The sequence below is a fragment of the Canis aureus genome, chromosome 2, assembly GCF_053574225.1.
Source record: "Canis aureus isolate CA01 chromosome 2, VMU_Caureus_v.1.0, whole genome shotgun sequence".
NCBI classification, from domain to species: domain Eukaryota; kingdom Metazoa; phylum Chordata; class Mammalia; order Carnivora; family Canidae; genus Canis; species Canis aureus.
In genome coordinates, this window is record NC_135612.1 from 34309222 (window position 1) to 34329366 (window position 20145).

Here is a 20145-nt window from a genome sequence, read left to right on the forward strand (position 1 = left end):
GGTGTAGCACCGCCTTTAGCCCAGGGCCTGATCCTGGAGAGCCTGGATCGAGTCCCACATTGGGCTCCCCGCACGGAGCCTACTTCTCCCTCTTCCTGTGTCTTTGTCTCTCTCTCTCTCTGTCTCTGATGAATAAATAAATAAAATCTTTAAAAAATATATAAAAAATAAAAAATACATAAAAGTATAAATCCAAGCTGGCATGTCTAAATTGGCAAGGATTTTGTCTCTAAGAAAAAAGAAGTCCACACAAGTCCACATTCTGTAGCTGTCTAGTTCAATTCCCTATGAAGCATTCCAGTGGTGATAAAAGCTAAAAGTATGCTTGGGTTGTTTTTCTATTGTTTCTTTTTTTTTTTTTAATTTTTATTTATTTATGATAGTCACAGAGAGAGAAAGAGAGAGGCAGAGAGACATAGGCAGAGGGAGAAGCAGGCTCCATGCACCGGGAGCCCGATGTGGGATTCGATCCGGGGTCTCCAGGATCGCACCCTGGGCCAAAGGCAGGCGCCAAACCGCTGCACCACCCAGGGATCCCTTCTATTGTTTCTCAAAAAGAAGTATGTAAAGTGCTATGATCTATCAGGCTGTATTTTGGCTCTGGTGACTGTCTGATTGCTGCTCAGCAGACAGTAAAATTCTGTTTTGTCTTCTTCTCTTTTCCTGTTACTCTTCTGGAAACAAAATTCTTTTTTTTTTTTTAAAATTTTTATTTATTTATGATAGTCACAGAGAGAGAGAGAGAGAGGCAGAGACATAGGCAGAGGGAGAAGCAGGCTCCATGCACCGGGAGCCCGATGTGGGATTCGATCCCGGGTCTCCAGGATCGTGCCCTGGGCCGAAGGCAGGCGCCAAACCGCTGCGCCACCCAGGGATCCCTGGAAACAAAATTCTTATACCACACATCTTTTATCAAAACAACAAAAAGCTTGTAAACATAATTTGAGGTAACTACCAAATTCCTTGTAAAACTGCTGGTCTAAACTCACGGGATGTCACCAATGGTACAGATACCCATCTGTTCTACTGAACAACTTTCAGGGGACATGCAAAAAAGAGATTAACTTCCTATGTCCTTATCACTAATAAACATCACTGACCAACCAGAGAAAAACTCATTCATTCCTGGAATTCTGTCTCCACTTCTTCCTGTAATAATGAAACAACTTTCTATCATTTCAAATTTTCAGAAATATAGATGGATGTCTAGGAGCAGATTTTTGATGAATCCAATTCCTACTATGTGTTAGCTGAAAGCCCCAATCCAGAGACAATAGCAAAGACCCACTTAAGAATTTTGTTGTATTAGTAACAGAGAAGAATGACATCCATGCATTCATTTGTTCCATGAATTGCTTTGATCCATTCATTAATCCACTCATTACCATTTTGCTAAGTGCAAGGTAAATAGCTAAATGAGCTTTCTTCAAGAACATTACTAATAGAGTGGATAGACACTATAAGACACAAAAAACAGTTGTTGTAAACGACAAAGTAAACAACAGGGTGTCAAAAAGAAAGCAATGTGGGAACCTACCCTACATCAGGTGGCATGTAGACCTTCTTGGGAGAGACGACAGTGTAAGCCCTTGTTATTGGTGGTCACTTCTCGTGGCTCTTTAAAGACTCAAGTTTAATGGATAAAACTTTTAAACACTGTTTAAATTTAGTGTCTTCATGGAGAAGAATGAAACTAGACCACTCTCTTTCACCATACACAAAGATAAACTGAAAATGGATGAAAGATCTAAATGTGAGACAAGATTCCATCAAAATCCTAGAGGAGAACACAGGCAACACCCTTTTTGAACTTGGCCACAGTAACTTCTTGCAAGATACATCCACGAAGGCAAAAGAAACAAAAGCAAAAATGAACTATTGGGACTTCATCAGGATAAGAAGCTTTTGCACAGCAAAAGAAACAGTCAACAAAACTAAAAGACAACCTACAGAATGGGAGAAGGTATTTGCAAATGACATATCAGATAAAGGGCTAGTTTCCAAGATCTATAAAGAACTTATTAAACTCAACAGCAAAGAAACAAACAATCCAAACAGGAAATGGGCAAAAGACATGAAGAGAAATCTCACAGAGGAAGACATAGACATGGCCAACATGCACATGAGAAAATGCTCTGCGTCACTGGCCATCAGGGAAATACAAATCAAAACCACAATGAGATACCACCTCACACCAGTGAGAATGGGGAAAATTAACAAGGAAGGAAACCACAAATGTTGGAGAGGATGTGGAGAAAGGGGAACCCTCCTGCACTGTTGGTGGGAATGTGAAGTGGTGCAGCCACTCTGGAAAACTGTGTGGAGGTTCCCCAAAGAGTTAAAAGTAGACCTGCCCTACGACCCAGCAATTGCACTGTTGGGGATTTACCCCAAAGATACAGATGCAATGAAACGCCGGGACACCTGCACCCCGATGTTTCTAGCAGCAATGTCCACAATAGCCAAACTGTGGAAGGAGCCTCGGTGTCCATCGAAAGATGAGTGGATAAAGAAGATGTGGTTTATGTATACAATGGAATATTACTCAGCCATTAGAAACGACAAATACCCACCATTTGCTTTGACGTGGATGGAACTGGAGGGTATTATGCTGAGTGAAGTAAGTCAATCGAAGAAGGACAAACGTTATATGGTCTCATTCATTTGGGGAATATAAAAAATAGTGAAAGGGAATAAAGGGGAAAGGAAAAAAATAAGTGGGAAATATCAGAAAGAGAGACAGAACATGAAGGACTCCTAACTCTGGGAAACGAACTAGGGGGGGTGGAAGGGGAGGAGGGCGGGTGGTGGGGGTGACTGGGTGACGGACACTGAGGTGGGCACTTGACGGGATCAGCACTGGGTGTTATTCTATATGTTGGCAAATTGAACACTAATAAAAAATAAATTTATAAAAAAATAAAGTAAATTTAGTGTCTTGACTTTACATTGATTTAAAAAAGGATAAACTTTTATGATTGAAATAAAGAGAAAGTGGGATGATTTTTAATGCACCATCAATAACTAGTCACTTACGGTTAGAAAATTAGATAATGCTGCAAATATACCAAGGTGGTATGCAAAGGCAATTGCCCTTGAACATTTTGCCATGATAGGAAGAGCCAAAATGAAGTTTCATGTTAGCCACATGCTCCACTCCTTCAAGTGCTTTAAACCCCTAGCGAAGGTAAAGAAGGGTGAACTGAGGATAGTCAAAAGAGCTAGGCAGTAATGTTCTCTATTATTCAGCATGCTTTCTGAAACTGTGGGGCCAAAGGACACTGCTGACTTGAGCCTTCACTTAGCTGTGGGCCAACTGGTCACCTAGACTGCCTCACCAACACAGGAAAAAGCTAGAAGATGAAATGTTCCTTTCCTCTAAGAAGCAGTGGGACTGGAGCACCTGCAAACAGTGGGATTCATGGATTAAGGGTAAGGATAAGGAATGCTGTGTTGATTTACCAGCTTTAAAGAGTCCAGAGAATCCAACATGTGTAACTACAGTGCCTTACCTGGCTGAGCCCCTCAAAACTGATGGCCAAGTCAAGACCTACTTCATCTGTAAACATTTTCACTTTTATAACTATAGCGAAACTTGTAACAGCCACCTTCTTCCTGCAACTCACCCTAGTGAACATTAGGCATTTTGATCACCTTTGCCCACTGTTTAGAAGCCACTTGCCTTCTCTATATTTCATCCCTCCACCCACTCCATGGGCCTGAACCTTTCCATTTTCTCTCCTGAAACCCAGACAGTAACTTGGTTGGTTATTTCTCTCATTAGGGACAAACAGGTGCTTTTATGTGTCATAATGACTTTTTGTCCCTAGACAGCAGTGAGGGCTAGAATTTGTTGGTTTCATATCAACCCTGAAATTATGCCCAACGGAGGAGAAAAAGATGGAAATGAGAATGGATACAGAGAAAGTGAACAGGTAGGGCAGCCAGTCCCCACCAGCACATTACCCCACATTCCAGAGAGCCTGAAGTTCCTGAGGTCAGGTGTGGGACATGACCATTGGTTGACTCCTCGCTCATAAAAAGAAAGCAATGCTGTGATGCACCCCCAACAATTGGTTTCTGAAACATTGCTTCCCAAAGCCACCTGAATATATGCATTTCCCATCTGAAAAAAAATATACCTGAAGACATTAATATGTTGTTATTGCTGTCTCATAAACGCTGACAATATTTAAATACAAAAGTTTTTTTTTTTTTTAAGTTTCCACTTTTGCCATAGTTCCAACTTTGCCTTTGTGATCTTGTCCCTCATTGGGAGGAAAAAAGTGTAATGAGCCACCTGCCATTTGCATTTCTGAAGTGCAAAGTATGACTTCTCATGAGACTGAACTATAATATATGAATTCCTTTTATTTGCAAATCACCAGCAAATGTAAGAAGTGAAAGGGGTGTCAGATATATTTTAGTTAAACCCACTCATTTTACAAATAAAATAATAATCTCCAAGGAACTCAATTTGTTAAATTTCTCTTTTAGGGTTTACTTTTATTTTTTTTAAGAAGTCCTCCTCATTTCAGTAAACATTAACTGAGCATTAACTAGTAAATATTAACAACCTACATGGTCCTCATGGGGCCAACAGATGAGTACAAAATATCTGACTGAACTCTTCACCAAGTCTAGTGAAAATATCTATTCCTGCTTTCAAGCTAAAAACTGAAGTATTCCCAGGCTTTTAAAAGTGGATGTGTGAGATCACCGGCACCCACATAAATACACACACAAAACTGTCTATGCACTAAGCTCTTTTTCTTCTCTAGTCACTCTGTGCTCGTCAGCTTTATCTATGGGGAGAAGCTTAACCTGAAGTCAGAGCCTGAGACAAGCTCATGAATATCCAGACAAGGCAGTGGTGTGCTCAGGTCCAAAACCCCACCATAGCACCACAGTCTAGGGAAGCTGACGTGCGTCACAGGAACAAAGAATATGCTGGGTGTCTTCAAATGTTTAAAAAGCAGCCTATGGATAATCAGGAGGAATTCTTCAGTGAGACTCCAGGCAGCAAAATCAGGACTAGTACATAGAAGTAAAACTGGTAGATTGTAGCATCGTGAGAGGATTGTTTTATTAATTCAAATTGTTCAAACATGGAAGCATCTCCTATGAAAGATGCTACAGCAGAAGGCAGGGGATCCCATCAGGGAAATTTTCTACTTCCTGCTTCCACCAGGTCTGAGTTACCTTTTAAAACCAGGCTTCTGGCTGGAAAGCAATTTAGTTGAGGTTATTGATGAATCTGGGGTCAGAGCTGGAGTTTCAGTCATCAGGGGAAACACTCTTTTTCATTTTTCTCTTTTCTATTCTTTTTCTCCTCCTTCTTCTTCTTCTTCTTCTTCTTCTTCTTCTTCTTCTTCTTCTTCTTCTTCTTCTTCAGGGGGAGGCATGAAGATAAAAGATAGGGAGCCTGGTTCCATAAATCAATCTGAGCATTTTCTTTGAAACTGGACTGATCACAAATCCTTGGCTGCATCTGACACATGTATAAGAACATGACTAATAAGCAGAGGATTAAGCCTGGAAGAGTTGTGATTATAATCTAAAGTGTTTTTATGCAGCCCAATAGTTTGCTTCTGAATTCAATGGTAAAATATGATGCTTAACTTTAACAACAAAAAGCAACTAGTTAATTCAATGAAACATTGTTTTGTTATCATAGACTTATTAAAAACCCTAATTAGTTAGATGGCCTGAGTTCAGAATCCAGCCAGTGCAGTATGGGGCATGAGACCAAACGGTGTGGCATTTCTTTCTTTCTTTATTTTTTTTTGGGGGGGGTACAATATACTTTATTGATGGTACATGACAAGGTAGGGCTCCCCAAGCCCCTCCCCTTCCTCGGGGTCTGGGATATAAATTGGAGGTCAGGAGATTCTCCATGTGTTGGGGGATTAAGTTGGGGCAGGGACTTCCCAGAAGCTGAGGGCCTCTCTCTTCCTCTTGTTCTTGCTGGGGCTGGTGGTCCAGGAGGCTCTTACTCCTTGGAGGCCATGTGGACCATGAGGTCAACCACCCGGTTGCTATAGCCGAATTCATTGTCATACCAGGAAATGAGCTTGAGGAAGTGGTCATTGAGGGCAATGCCAGCCTCAGCGTTGAAGGTGGAAGAGTGGGTGTCACTGTTGAAGTCACAGGAGACAACCTGATCCTCAGTGTAGCCCAGGGTGCCCTTGACGGGGCCCTCCGATGCCTGCTTCACTACCTTCTTGATGTTGTCATATTTGGCAGCTTTCTCCAAGCGGCAGGTCAGATCCACAAAACTGACAAGTTGGGGTTGGGGACACAGAAGGCCATGCCAGTGAGCTTCCCGTTCAGCTCAGGGATGACCTTGCCCACAGCCTTGGCGGTGCCAGTGGAAGCACGGATGATGTTCTGGGCAGCCCTTCGCTGTCATGCCAGCTTTCCAGATGGGCCATCCACGGTCTTCAGGTGGTCATGAGGCCCTCCACAATGCCGAAGTGGTCATGGATGACTTTGGCTATAGTAGCCAAGCAGTTGGTGGTGCAGGAGGCATAGCTGACAATCTTGAGGGAGTTGTCATACTTTTCACGATTCATGCCCATCACAAACATGGGGGCATCAGCAGAAGGAGCAGAGATGATGACCCTCTTGGCCTCGCCCTTCAAGTGAGCCCCAGCCTTCTCCATTGCGGTGAAGACCCCAGTGGACTCCACAACATACTCAGCACCAGCATCACCCCATTTGATGTTGGCGGGATCTTGCTCTTGGAAGATGGAGATGGACTTTCCGTTGATGACAAGTTTCCTTTTCTCAGCCTTGACCATGCCGTGGAATTTGCCGTGGGTAGAATCATACTGAAACATGTACACCATGTAGTTGAGATCAATGAAGGGGTCACTGATGGTGACAATATCCACTTTGCCAGAGTTAAAAGCAGCCCTGGTGACCAGGCGCCCAATACGGCCAAATCCGTTCATTCCAACCTTCACCATCGTGTCTTGGGGACGTGGCTGGCACTGCACCAGAAGATGCAGCTGTCTGTTGAATGGGGAGGAGCAGAGAGCCCGATGTGGTGTTTCTTATGATGATCTTTAGGGCTTCCTTGAGGGACCAACGAAACTACAGAGTTCATTGCATCAACAACATAAGAATGTATGTCTGGTAAAAGCTCTCATCATCATTAAAAATACACAATAATATCTCCATAAAGTAGCACTTTATTTCCTGCCAGCACTTGTCCATGTATTATTTGCCTCTACGGGAGAAGAAAATACTAAACATGAGAGAGCAAGAGCAAGTTCCCTCATCCCTACTAGATTCCAACTTGGTATTGTGACCTCTTTATCTACTAAACTTGAAATGTTTTATGTATGGCTTCAATCATTTGAATCATATTGAGGCATTGCCCATTGCCTCATTAGTTACACTACAAAATATTTAATGGCATTTGATGACTTCCCTAGGAACTCAAAGTCCTATTAGTACCCACAGGAGAAACAATGGAATTATAGTTAGAACTGCTAGAAGTCAGAAGAGCTGAAAAGAGAAATATATATTTTTTAAAAAAATAACAGATATAGAGTGTCAGTCCTTTTACAGAGAGAAGGGAGCACTGGGGCTATGAGATTCATCCATTTTCAAGCACACAAAAGAATCATTGAGTCTGGCAGACTGGAGCTGGCAGGAGAAAAAGGTTACTCTGTCCCTACAGCCAGTACCTGTGATTTTACTTAGCATGGGCTCCTGTGCCAGCATCCCTTATTGCTCCTCCTGGGCAGGCACTTACCAGGAATGATCTCTGTATCACCCTCCCTCCATCTAACAATACAGTAATCCCACAGGGTTCATTGAATTGCTTCGCATGTTAACGCATGGATCTGATGACTTTCTAGAAATCTCAGGGACCTTTGGAAGCTGAGTGGAGTCCTTCTGGGCAGGAACTGTTTTTGCAACATGCGGCTGACACAGTCGTTAGTTCTAAGTGCCTGTGGAGCTGACAGCTGTTTGCCAGCAGTACAGTTCCCTGAGCAACATGCCTTGACTTTGTAGAACCTGCAAAGTAGAGGGTTAGCCCTGCCCAGGGGCCTGCCTGATCAGCCAGTAAGAAAGTGCCCTCACAGACCAAGGAGTGGATTCAAAAAAGTAACCACGCTGCCTCCCCTTCTGAAGACAAACAGAAGACAGAAGAGGGTTTATGTTTGAAAGATTCCAAGAGTCTTAAGTCCTCCTCTTACGAAAGTTCATGACCACAGTGGTTCAATAGTGGATATTTCAAAAAACCACCTGGATTTTAAATTCTCCTTCATGTATGTAAACCAAAGTACACATTTTATTTATTTTTTAAGGATTTTATTTATTTGAGAGAGAGAGAATGAGGAGGAAGGAGGGGCAGAAGGAGATAGAGAGAGAGAGAGAGAGAGAGAGAAGTAGGCTCCCTGCTCAGCCCCACTCGGGGCTCAATCCCTGGATCTGGAGATCATGACCTAAGCCAATGGCAGACACTTAACTGACTGAACCACTCTAGCACCCTTAAAGTGCACATTTTAAAAGTATGTAGTTTCCACTGTTCATCTCTTGGTTTATAACCACGATGAATTGTAAATGCTTTGTCAATATTCTAGCATTTAATTTTAGAGCATTGATAAAATATTATAATTAATAAAACACTATCTGTTCATAGATAATTTAAGTAAATAAACTAGAAGGGGAACGTTGTTTTTTTCTCCAATAAGCTTTGACTGCACAGAAGAATTACAAAATTTTTATGTGAGAAATAACAGATACTTAACCAAAGAGCAAACCTTTGCACACCCTGGGGACCGGTGCAGAAATTTACACTCTCTGTGGTGCCACCTGGTGGTTTAGTCATCTAACTGTGTTTCTTTACAGAGACTAGGGCATTATCATCAGGAAGGCAAAATATTTGAATATGGTTGCAAATCCTTTTGCTTTGCATAATTTACCTTCACACTGTCCCAAGACTACTGTCTTGGAATACAGGTCTTCTCTCTTGAACATCTAGGCTGGAAATGAAAAAGGGTGTTTGCCAAACTTCTTGAGGTTTCTCGACTAGGTAAGAGAAATGCAGTTGTATAGATTGATGGTAGATGAAATTTTAGCCTTCTCTTTGGGACTGGTCATGAGAATAAATCCATAGCTTCAGTAGAGCCAAAGAGGATGTAGGGTTTATTTGCCATATGCCTTGTTAATATCGCTTTTTAAAACAGATCCAGATGGTCTGAAAATAATCAGACATGTTCGTATCAACACAGCTTTCTATCTCTAACAACTGTGGTGCTTGTTGACAAGGAGGAAATGAAAGGGACTCAGTCCTGCCAGGTAAGTCTCCCCTGTGCATTGTCACTACATGGTGGGGACAATGCTACCATGAGTGAAGACAGCAAAAGAAACACTACTGAGAATCTGGGTTTAGAAATTGTTACAAAATAGTGATAAAGATTTGATTTGGAAATACACCCTCATTCCATATTTATTGAACCATATTTTCAAATTGGAATAAAAGTTGAAGTTATCTCAGTTATCAATAGCAATTTAGAATTCACAGGCCAACATACTATTCATGTAACTTGTGGAGATTAATATAGTGGTGAAGACTGCTATTTGCCCATCAAAATCCACTCCCAGTGTTCTTATCTCTCCCAAACAGGAATGTGGTCAAACAGAAGTAGCTCTGCAGTCATATGCTGAAAATGACAAGGAGAATGCATTACCAGCCTGCTTCCTGGAATACTGGAGGAGTCAGAGAAGCCTACCAGCCTGAAATGTTCACCTCCACATTCCTACATGAGACATTCCTATTCTCTTCAGATCACTGAATTACTTGGAGTCTCTCTCTCTTTCTTTTTTTTAACATTTTTTTAAAGATTTTATTTATTTATTTATGAGGGATACACACAAAGAGAAAGAGAGAGAGAGGCAGAGAAATAGGCAGAGGGAGAAGCAGGCTCCATGCAGGGATCCCGATGTGGGACTCTATCCCAGGACTCCAGGATCATGCCCTGGGCCAAAAGCAGGCACTAAACTGCTGAGCCACCCAGGGATCCCAAAAAACCTTGGAGTTTCTTGATACAGCAGCTTAATGCTCCCTAACCAACAAATCAAGGTCTACATTTATTTTAATAGTGGCCATGGGATCCAAATTTGTTTTGTGTGTAGGCTTCCCAAATGATTTTACTGGTAACAGTGGTTGCATTTAGCTTAAGAGCCTTACAAAAATGCATTAAATTGTAACTATGTCGTATAAGTACCGCGCGCTAACCGATTGCGCCACTGGGAATATAAATAATAGTGAAAGGGAAAATAAGGGAAGGGAGAAGAAATGTGTGGGAAATATCAGAAAGGGAGACAGAACATAAAGACTGCTAACTCTGGGAAACGAACTAGGGGTGGTAGAAGGGGAGGAGGGCGGGGGGTGGGAGTGAATGGGTGACGGGCACTGGGTGTTATTCTGTATGTTAGTAAATTGAACACCAATAAAAAATAAATAAATAAAAAAATAAAATTCTAGCATAATCTTACTGCAAAAAAAAAAAAAAATTGTAACTATGTGATAGGATGGAGGTAGCAGCTATGGTGGTACACCTTAAACTTACACAATGCTGGGTGTCAATTCTATCTGGGAGAGGGGAGGATACATACTGTAGCAGTACACAAGCAGTTAAGAAGCAATTTTATTTTATAAAAAATGGATAGTTACAGACTTTGTGCCAATCACTTATCACTTTAGAATAAGTGAATGAACATACTGGAATCTAATAGACTAAATTAGCCTTCATAACTACACGGATACGATCAGACTACATATCTACAGTTACTCTGATTAGTATGAGATGGTGGTTCTTAGGTTCCATTACAGCAATTTGATTTTTAAAAAAGATACTTTGAAAGATAGCAACAGATCAAAACAATTGACCATAAATGGGTGTGTAGCCAGAAATTTGGGATTCATAACTTCATTTCCCAAATTCAGACATGCTGTGACTTCTGGGAGAGCTTAGCATAGGTTATTTCCTGTTCAAAAGATTTCTCAGAACTTAGTCAAATTGAGAAATCAAGTGATTCAGACCTCTGCTGAGTTTTTTCACCCTAAAGGAACATCTAAAGCTTAAAAGAAAAAACATAGATAAAAATCTTTACCCTTATCCATAGTTATTTAGTCAGATTCTGTTATCTCTAATCCCACTGAACAGAGGATAGTTCTGTGGAGAGAGCTGGTTTATGGGCTCTTACCAACCCTCTGCTTCATTCTCAGATGCAGGGTAAACTTGGATACATAGACTTCCTAGCAGGAACCAGCATGCATCTCTCTTGCTCTCTTCTGGCATATTGAAGAGCTGTGTGATCAGATATCTTGTCATTGTGAGTCATCAAGGGAATTCATTAAGATAAAACTTTAAGATCAAAGCTGTTTTTGGAGATGGAACAGATTAGCACACTCTTCAGTAAAAGTCCATGGCCTTGGGATGTCTGGGTGGCTCAGCAGTTAAGCATCTGCTTTCGGCTCAGGGTGTGGTCCTGGGGTCTGGGATCGAGTCCCACTTTGGGCTCCTTGCGGGGAGCCCGCTTCTCCCTCTGCCTGTGTCTCTGCCTCTCTCTCTCTCTCTGTGTGTGTGTATGTGTCTCTCATGAATGAATACATAAAATCTTAAAAAAAAAGAATATGCATGCTTCTTCAACTTGGAGGACTATCACTAAGATTCACCGTGAATGTGAGTGAATAAATAGCTTCACATTTGAGCTCTCATGTCATGCAACAAAGCTGACTGCACAGGACAGAGCAAGGCCTCCTGCCACTAAGTGGAAGCTGGATGTAGTAAGTTTCATTCTGGACATATGTGGAAACTTTTTTTCTTTATCTCTAGGACTTCTTTTAGGCAAGTAAACTTGGCTTTCCTGTGTTTGGCTTACATGGCAAATATTTTAAGCTATATTGTCTTACACCTACCAACCAGTATTGTAAGTTTCCAAAGAATTAGTACATGCTAAAATTCCTTTAAAACAACACCACATTTTTACATAGGAATAGCATGTAGGCGACGCCCAAAGGGAGCACTAAGGATAACCTGGAGAGAAAGACTCACTTTCTCCATCACCAGTGCCCTGTGCTGCCCAATCTTTCATATGGTATAGATGCATCCTTCAGGACGGTACAGGCCTACAGATGTATAAGGCACAGATAGCTGAGCAAAACTCAAATGATTCCATGACACATCCTCTGGAATTATTTTGTTGTAATAGCTCTGAGACATTCTAGCTATTTATTTGCCATTTTCTTCTAGAAACCAAAAGCCTAAATAACAATAGGTGTTGAAGCCCTCTTGTTAATTAGATTCAAAAAACATTCTCTACTAGAACTACAAGAATAGAAATTGTTTAGTCCCCTAAAAACTCTGTCTGATCACTTGTCCTAACTAGTTTTGTGCAAAGGACCCAACTAGAAAACGTCTTTATTGAAGTTCTCAGTGACTACAGGGTATAGAAAGCTTAAGTTTTCTCACAGACCAGCTCATGTCCATGTGCTTCCAAGTAAGATGGAAGAATTGTCCTTGCAAAGAACACCAGTGTAAAATCTGATGACTAAATAAATAAACAAATAAATAAATAAGTGGAACCAAATACCAAATGCCTCAAAGCAGCCGGACTCTTGCTGGAGGGTTTTATTTTTCCATCTGGACAATGGATACAGAAGAGTACTGTCTACTCTAGACTTTGCCTTCATATCTGCAACGCTTTAAGCAAGGAATAGTACAGTCTGAAAAGTGGGAGAAATGGTCTACGTTCTTACAACGTTCCTTTGAGGAAAGTTCAAGCACTTGTGCAAACAGGAACTGAGTGATATACTGCTCTTTCCTGATCAAAATTTTGGGTCTTAGGAGGAGTCCATAAAGAAATCCAGAATAATATGTCAGAGCCATTCTTGAAAATCCACTGTTTAACAGAGTTTCATTCATTGCAGAATAAATTATTATGAATATAATGAAAACTTATTTGCCCACCTCTCCCATCTTCCATATCTATTTGTTTTCTGTTTGCAGTGGACTCCTCTTGGTGGGGCTTAGGGGTTTCCACTTGGCCCATGCATAACGTCTGAGTATATGTGACATGATGTACTTCAGGTAGGGGCTTCTCAAAGTTGCTTCCCACAAACTGCAGCATTATTCTCTCACCAACACTAGATGACATATTTCGCCTCTTTCCATGGTCCTTTATAGGACTCTGTTATCACCTTTGAGAACATCGTGGCTAATTCCCAGAGTGAATCTTGGTCTTAATTTTTATTTCAGCACCTGAAACAATGCTTGACCCAGAAAAGAGAGGCAATACACATTTGTTTAATGTCCCTTCCTTTGATTACTGGTTTAATAATTATTTTGTACCTGTATTTTCTATTAGTGATTCTTCTTTTGCAAATGAAAAAAAATTTTTCCCAGTACTTCTGGTGTGATGGTTGTTTATTTTTCCTTACTAACTTTTGAGAATGCTTTTATCTTTGTTCTCAAATCTTTAATAATTTCTATAATCTAACTTTTCCATTGTCTCCTTTAGGTTTCCTAAACATATAATCATATCATTAGCAAGTAACAATTTTAGAACTAATTTCCCCAAATTATTCACCTATTAGTTCACGTTGTTACTTTTTGTATTTATTGATCTTAACATCCAAAAAACCTGTTCTATTATGAAGGCAGAAAGGTAAGGATGTGTCTAAAGCGGGTGTCATAAAACTCTTTTCTGTAATGGTTCAGAGATCAAAAATTTCAGGCTTGCATACACAGAATCTATCACACATTCTTCTTTTGTTTGGGGGGCTTTGTTGGTATTGCTACTGCTATGTTGTTTGTTTGTTTGTTTGTTTGTTTACAATCCTTTAAAAATGTAAAGACTTTTCTAAGCTTAGAAGAAGAAAGAAGAAAGACGAAGAAGAGAAGGAAGAGAAAAAGAGAGAAAAAGAAAAAAGAAAAAAACACATCTTGACCCCATCTGGCCCATCGGCTGTAATTTACCAAACTTTGCCCAGCTCTAGACCCAGATATGACACTCTCGTTTTAATCATCCCACAAGGGGTCTGTCCCAGGGTCACCACAGAAAGGGAACAGTATTTATCTCTTGGGTTTTTGTAGTCAATCTCAATGATTACAAGTGTTTCCTTTTTCGTGTCACAGCTGCTACATTTGCACAGCTGCACCTCCTCCCTTGATGCAGAACCACCTTACAACCTGTCAAGAAGTCCTGGGAGCTGCAGGTCTTTCAGTGTAATACAGTTTTCCTTGCAAGCTTTGCCTTTTGTGTTGAGACTGATCTATATGCATTATTATATACTACAGATGTGCAGCACTTTATTGTCCTCACTAGCTTTCTGAATTAAGATCAGAACAGTCACAGGAAAGTCACCACAAAATAAACATTTTATTACAAGGAGGGTGCGTTCCTACACTCCTTGTAATATCCAGTCAAGTTCTGAGAGTACTGATTCTGAGAAAATCTAAAAAACATGAATTTGGCTCTGATAACTTATTTGGAGGAAATTCTATGACAATCTTTACAATTTTTCCTAATGTTATTTGTTTACCTCTTGGGTCTAGATTTTACAATTTATCTTTCCTGCAAATTGTCCATTTTATTTAGACTTTAAAAACTATAACAAAACTGTATATTGAATCTTTTCAATTATTGGTTAATCTGTTTGCTAAATCTTTTCTCCTATTCATTTGTGGATATTAGATTTCTTCTGTTCTGGAGGTAGCAAAAAGGATGTGGTCTACTTTATGGAGACATTAGGGGCACTGACATGATTTATTAAGGAGTTACCAGAGAAATGATGTGTCACACACTTGGGATTTTCTATGATTAACCATGCTTTAATCCCCCAAAGTTGGACCACAAAATGGTGAGTTTACCCCTTCCTCAAGTACCACATTCGGAGGCTCCAGAGCCAGAAGGCTGAGTTCTTCTTCATAATCTCTCTGGTGGAGGCAAAGAAGTGAGAAACTTACTCTCAAGATAGCCAGAGACGTCATGATCACAGTAACCCAGTGCCCCAGGAGACAGAGAGCAAGGGTGGTCCATCTCAGGAGTTTTCTTAGTTAGGGAGCAAGGGAATAAAACTTCATTCCTATCAGACATAACATTTTCATACCTTTCCCTTCTGTCAGCAAAATCATTTGTCTTTCATCCCACATAGTAGACAAATGTCTTAACTTTCTCATATGAATTAAGAAATCTCCAAACTTAAAAAGAGTAGAATCACTATATATTAAATATCATACTGCAAGCAAACTACTTATGTACAACTATCAGCAATATTATAATGCATAATATATTAACCAGTAGTAATATTTTATTACTATGGTAGATCACAATTTCACTGTAATTATAAATTATTAGTTTATAATTTGTTAAAATGAATAGTTTATAAAATATTACAATTAAATACGAAACCTTGTAAAAATTAGGTACTGTCATCAGTTTAGAAATAAAAGACATTAAGTACAAAAATAAGACGAGGAAATCTGAATCTTCAAGTTTCAACTCAGCAGCATCTACATTACTTTATATACTTATCTGAGGAAATCTTGCTCTCATAGGCTAGTAACGATTTTACTGTTAGTAAAATCCATACTCCTCCTAAAGCATGTGCTTTATCCTAAGAATGGCAGAAGAATGGAATGATGCATCCCCTCCAAGAGGACGGATGGAGGAAGCAGTGTGCCATCATTGCTCAGATGTGGGGAGCCTGCTAATGTTGGCTGGGGCTCTTGGAGCTTATGTTATGGCTGAACCTACTCCTGCTCCAGGGGACGGGGTGGACCATCATGTGAAGCCAATGCTGCTGATCTAAGGGGCTAAGAGACAGAGCTTCTCATGCAACAGCATAAGGAAAAGGAAGCAGTCCAATACAAATTCACTCTTTAATACAGAAATAAAATAGTGTAGTTTTTTTTTTTCTAAAGCTAATGTCATTGGTGTGTTATCCAAGCACAAATGGATGCTATTTGAGTTCATGCCTATTATAGAGACTAAATCTCACTTAAAAATCTGCATTGTACACAGGTATTAGAATGAACAGATATACCACAAATTACATTTAAACCATCTTCCTCTACCAAAAGACTCTTGCTTTATCTCTGCTTTTGAAAGGCCCATCTCTGAACAAGAGAAACTCACTTGTAATAGGTCTTATTTAATATATATATATCAGAGAGCATTGCAAGTACTCAGCATAATTATCTCATTAACTAACAATCGACCCATCTATAACACAGTTTAATAAATGTAAAATCGAAGCCCAGGGAGGGCACATAAGTCCTGGATGTGGTCACTCCTAGACTCCTTGCCTCCTTCCCTTCCCTCCATCCTCCTAATGAAAGAAAGCTCCCACACATTCAACTCTCCTGAGCTCTAGCAATTTGCACATTTCACTCATCCTTTTTACTTACTTTTTCTTAGAGGGAGTAATTACTAGTCAATAAACGAATTATACATATTTACATGTGATATCTGGTATAATTATAAATTCATTTGATAGATGTTTTATTGTGTCCACTTTTCAAGCATGGAAATAAGCAGTATAATATTCAAACACTGGAGTTAGAATGTCAGCCCTGATTCATCTTACTCCATGACTGGCAAATGCTCTCATCTCAGCACCTCTGCAGTGCACTGTGCAGTATCCCAATCAACCACATGTGTGGCTCCAAACTATTATAATAGGCCCTGAACTCAGGTGAGTGATTGGTAAGGCTCCTGGGAAGGAAATGAGCTACAAATTAGAAACTGTAAGATTAAAAACTGGAAGACACTAGTATGAACAGTGTGAATAGCATTAGCTAGCAGGTCTTTCTAAAAGATTTTGAAATTGTATGGCTGCCTAATAGTTTGCACAGGTGATGCTCTAATTTGTGAGATGATGGGCTGTGTAACCTTATCAAGTAAAAAAACCTACTACTTGAAGGTACAGATTCACTGGAAGATGGGCTGCCTCTATAATTTGTGGGGCCCACTGCAAAATAAAAATGCAAGGCTGCTTGGTCAAAAATGTAAAAAAAATGTGAAGATAGTGACATAAGAACATTAAGCCCATTCAGGGCACCATGGGCCTGCATAAGGAACCCCCTCCCTTCTAAAGGCAGCTCGGCATTTCTCATATGACTCAGTGACTTCCCACTCTCTGATTTCTACATTCTTTCTCTAGTGTCTGAATACAGACTTCCTCCAACAGGCTGTGTGCCCCACAAAGGTGTACAGAACCTGGGTTATGGTGACAGGAGGTGCAGGGGCTTTAAGGCTCATTGAGGAAAGTTGGGAACTGACTATACCTGAAGAATCCCAAGAGTCATGAAGTGAAATAGAGGAGACAGTTGGGGGAAATGGACCATTTCATCAAGATCTTCAGGAGGTGAGATATAAACCTTGTCCAGGTGTGGGACAGAGAGTTAGAAGGACCATGCCCTGAGGTGAGATGTGTCAGGTTTCAGGATGACAGAGGGCCAAGGGAGATATCGGAGGAGCCAAGTGCTCTGGGCTAATCCCAGGCTTGAGATTCGCCTGGCTGGAGGAGTCTGAGACTACTGGTGCTACTACCTGGACAGCACACAAGTCACATAGCGGTGACAGTAATTAACACCTCACATCTCTTGGGAAAGATTAAAATTCAAGGTGACAGGTAGTCATTTAAGGAGAAAATATCTTTCTTTTTAAAGGAGAATTACAATGCCAGGGTGCCAATTGATGTAATGGTTTCATGATTTTATATCAGCATGAATGGCAGTTTTGGGAAACTTAAACCTCCATCTTTTTCTCAAAGAACTAAAATTCTCGTGTTTACAACCATGGGACTGGGAGAAGGAACAAAAACAAGTGGACTCTGGCAGCCCTGCCTGTGAGAGAGGCCACAATCACCTGTAGTCTCGTGAGACTGTAATTTCTCTGCTCTTCAGGGCACATTCCCAGAAGACTCCACTGCTGGTCCAGGCTAACTCCCTGTGACCTTTCTACACAAATTCCTGTTTAGGCATCTGCTCACAAAGGGGTTTGGGACTTAGAGTTTATGAGGTTTGCCTGGAGATTCTGACATCCACCTGGTCTAAGTCCAAAGGCTCTGGATCAGGGGTGAGCTGGCTATGAATCCATGTCAATGACCACTGTCAGGAAGGGAGAGAGAGGCTGAGTGTCTGGACCCTCAGCAGAGTCATGACCACCTGAGAGGCATACATTCTACTTCCAGGGGCAGCAGGGATGCAACCCTTTGGTGGTCACCTCAGGTCCTTTGCTAGTGCCTCCTCTCAGGCTGTGTAGAACCCCCCTAAGATGGAGCCCACCGTTTGTAGTATCACTTTACTAAATATAAATGAGCTGTCCTCAATTCATTTGCTTGGACCCCCATTCACCTGATTCTCTAATTTCCTGTAATTCAGTTATTTCACAAATTAAATTCTTATTCAGGTTCAAAGCATTTAGCAAGATGACCTCTGATTGAAACCTATTAGATCCAAATAAAGATAAACTGTACAATTAAGTATTCTCTCCTGGGCTGAGGCAATCCATCTTGACTATACTTTTAGCCCACAAATAGGTTCACACTGCCTCTCCCAACCCAGCAAAGGCAGTAGCAGCCCAACAGCAAATTCAGTAATATTTCCAGCTTCTTTTAAAACTGAGCCTGACCATGACCCTCTGTAGCTAAAAATGTTTGTTTGTTTTTTTTAGGATGCTTGCGAAGTATAAATTTGAAAATCCTAAAACTGTATATTGTCAAATATGTTTCAAGTATTGAAAATTCCCTTTTCTGTATTCAATAAATGGAATGTCAATACAAATGAAACTGCCTTTAGGGATTATAAGGGAAAGGAGGGAAACTGAGTGGGGCAAAATTAGAGAGGAAGACAAATCATGAGAGACTCCTAACTCTGGGAAACAACCACAGGGCTGTGGAAGGGGAGGAGGTTTGGAGGGTGGGGGTAACTGGGTGATGGGCACTGAGGAGGGCACTTGATGGGATGAGCACTGGAAGTTATACTATATGTTGGCAAATTGAATTTAAATTTAAAAATAGTTAAAAAGAAGAAACTGCCTTCCTCCTTTAGTTGAATATATTCTCATGCAACAGACATGAGAACCAAGAATCACAAACATGTATCTGATTTGTAGAATTAATTATGATATGACCTTGGGGCTCCCTCTAAGCCAGGCTGTGGGCACATCTCTGTTCATCAAAATGACAGCCAGTGCCTGAGAACTATTCTAAGAAGGCAGTGGGCCTCATTCTTCTCAGTGAGTCTGCAGATAATCATGATGGCCCATAATGCTGCTACATATCCTTTACTGAAGTGTGCACACCTGGACTTTTTATTCCTCAGTAATGCTGGAGATGTAAGAAGCACAAGGCTGGAAAGTGTCAGAGAGTATACAGATACTTGACCAGAATGTTCCTTCAGAACACAGCCACCTAACGATGCCCAATATGCTGGATTTTAAGTGAATCTGTGTTGGAAAGCAAGCAAGCATGAACAATTATGCAACTAGCTGAGTAAGCAACTCAGCAACTGATACCATATGGTCCCACTGAAGACATTGTCTTATTCTGTCTTTAACCATATCAGAGTATTAAAGAGAAGTCACTGAAGAAAGATTTTAAATAAACAATAAAATATATGAAGCAAGAAAAACATAGGTATAGCCATGGTTAACAGTTGAGTTTGGGTATACTTCTTCCTGAAGACATAATATTACTCTAAGCCTTTGTGAGCTGCAGTTGTGCCTGGTGATAGTCTACCTCTAAAAGAAGGCTGGAAGACAAAAGGGTAATGGATATTTTCTTCCACTCCACGACTGGGATAACATTATAAAAGCACAGGCCTACTTTCTGGGACCTCCAAAAAACATGCCTCCCCAACTGAGAGCAATAAAACATGAACATGAGAGGACTCTGAAGCTAGAATTCAAAGAATTTCCTATCAATGTATAAAGAGCAAAAGAAGTATGGAGGATAAGCCTTCTTCTGTAATATAGAACTGCAAACTAAAGACTGACATGGAAACAGTGTGTGTGTAAAGATGTGTGGTCAGTGTTCCTCTTCACACACAACCTGTTTCCTTGTCAGTCTTTGGTTTGCAATACCAATTACACAGGCCTAGAAGCACAACAGAG

At 40.6% G+C, this 20145-nt stretch overlaps 1 protein-coding gene and 1 pseudogene across 3 annotated transcripts in view; both read right to left on the bottom strand.

The window, feature by feature from the left end:
• The window catches only part of GABRG3 (gamma-aminobutyric acid type A receptor subunit gamma3), a 686820-nt gene that overhangs the window by 611823 nt on the left and 54852 nt on the right, over positions 1–20145 (bottom strand). The gene's annotated exons all lie outside the window — the stretch shown is intronic.
• Positions 5301–7056, bottom strand: LOC144290445 (glyceraldehyde-3-phosphate dehydrogenase pseudogene; annotated as a pseudogene).